The sequence below is a fragment of the Perkinsus marinus genome (assembly GCF_000006405.1).
Source record: "Perkinsus marinus ATCC 50983 genomic scaffold scf_1104296952856, whole genome shotgun sequence".
Classification (NCBI taxonomy): Eukaryota; Perkinsozoa; order Perkinsida; family Perkinsidae; genus Perkinsus; species Perkinsus marinus.
Window position 1 is genome coordinate 1 of NW_003208736.1, and position 1,461 is coordinate 1,461.

Below are 1,461 nucleotides of genomic sequence, written 5' to 3' on the forward strand. Positions count from 1 at the left end.
ATCCTGGCAGTGCCTTATAGCACCATAAATTTCTGGTCTGGTACGAGAACCAGGAGCAGGATGGCCCATTCTGTGAACGGGACAGGAAAATTATTGATTCATAAACGTAATATGTGCGCCACTTTAGCTTAGTGGTAGAGCGTCTGCTTCGTAAGCAGAAGGTCGTCAGTTCAATTCTGGCAAGTGGCTTACAGCAGCATTAGGCTCTAGTCGGGTATGAGGAGCAGGAGCAGGTTTGCTCACTCCGCAAAGGATACAGGAAGATTATTGATTTATGCAGTTGTTTTGTGCGCCACTTTAGCTTATTGGCAGAGCGTCTGCTTCGTAAGCAGAAGGTCGCCAGTTCAATCCTGCCAAGTGGCTTACAGCAGCATTAGGCTCTAGTCGGGTATGAGGAGCAGGAGCAGGTTTGCTCACTCCGCAAAGAATACAGGAAGATTATTGATTTATGCAGTTGTTTTGGGCGCCACTTTAGCTTAGTGGCAGAGCGTCTGCTTCGTAAGTAGAAGGTCGTCAGTTCGATCCTGGCAAGTGGCTTATAACACCATAAACTTCTGGTCTGGTACGAAAACCAGGAGCAGGATGGCCCATTCTGTGAACGGGACAGGAAAATTATTGATTCATATACTTAATCTGTGCGCCACTTTAGCTTAGTGGTAGAGCGTCTGCTTCGTAAGCAGAAGGTCGTCAGTTCAATCTCGGCAAGTGGCTTACAGCAGCATTAGGCTCTAGTCGGGTATGAGGAGCAGGAGCAGGTTTGCTCACTCCGCAAAGGATACAGGAAGATTATTGATTTATGCAGTTATTTTGTGCGCCACTTTAGCTTAGTGGCAGAGCGTCTGCTTTGTAAGCAGAAGGTCGTCAGTCCGATCCTGGCAAGTGGCTTATAACACCATAAATATCTGGTCTGGTACGAGAAGCAGGAGCAAGATGGCCCATTCTGTGAAGGGGACACGACAATTATTGATTCATATGGTTAGTCTGTATGTCACTTTAGCTTAGTGGTAGAGCGTCTGCTTCGTAAGCAGAAGATCGTCAGTTCAATCCTGGCAAGTGGCTTACAGCTGCATTATGCTCTAGTCGGGTATGAGAAGCAGGAGCAGGTCTGCTCACTCCGCAAAGGATACAGAAAGATTATTGATTTATGTACTTATTCTCTGCGTCATTTTAGCTTAGTGGCAGAGCGTCGGCTCTGTGAGCAGAAGGTCGTCAGTCCAGTCCTGGCAAGTGGCTTATAGCACCATAAATTTCTGGTCTGGTACGAGAAGCAGGAGCAGGATGGCCCATTCTGTGAAGGGGACAGGAAAATTATTGATTCATATAGTTAGTGTGTGTGCCACTTGAGCTTAGTGGTAGAGCGTCTGCTTCGTAAGCAGAACGGTCGTCAGTTCAATCCTGGCAAGTGGCTTACAGCAGCATTAGGCTCTAGTCGGGTATGAGAGCAGAGCAGTTTGCTCACTC

At 47.4% G+C, this 1,461-nt stretch overlaps 8 non-coding genes across 8 annotated transcripts; all 8 read left to right on the forward strand.

Moving 5' to 3' along the window:
• Positions 1–117: 117 nt before the first annotated feature.
• On the forward strand, positions 118–189 carry Pmar_PMAR007968. Its single transcript has one exon. It is a non-coding gene; the product is annotated as a tRNA-Thr (tRNA).
• Positions 190–291: 102 nt separating this feature from the next.
• On the forward strand, positions 292–363 carry Pmar_PMAR007969. Its single transcript has one exon. It is a non-coding gene; the product is annotated as a tRNA-Thr (tRNA).
• A 102-nt stretch (positions 364–465) lies between these two features.
• Positions 466–537, forward strand: Pmar_PMAR007970. The gene has a single exon. It is a non-coding gene; the product is annotated as a tRNA-Thr (tRNA).
• Positions 538–639: 102 nt separating this feature from the next.
• Positions 640–711, forward strand: Pmar_PMAR007971. The gene has a single exon. It is a non-coding gene; the product is annotated as a tRNA-Thr (tRNA).
• A 102-nt stretch (positions 712–813) lies between these two features.
• Pmar_PMAR007972 lies at positions 814–885 on the forward strand. Its single transcript has one exon. It is a non-coding gene; the product is annotated as a tRNA-Thr (tRNA).
• Positions 886–987: 102 nt separating this feature from the next.
• On the forward strand, positions 988–1,059 carry Pmar_PMAR007973. The gene has a single exon. It is a non-coding gene; the product is annotated as a tRNA-Thr (tRNA).
• A 102-nt stretch (positions 1,060–1,161) lies between these two features.
• Positions 1,162–1,233, forward strand: Pmar_PMAR007974. Its single transcript has one exon. It is a non-coding gene; the product is annotated as a tRNA-Thr (tRNA).
• A 102-nt stretch (positions 1,234–1,335) lies between these two features.
• On the forward strand, positions 1,336–1,408 carry Pmar_PMAR007975. Its single transcript has one exon. It is a non-coding gene; the product is annotated as a tRNA-Thr (tRNA).
• Positions 1,409–1,461: the final 53 nt, after the last annotated feature.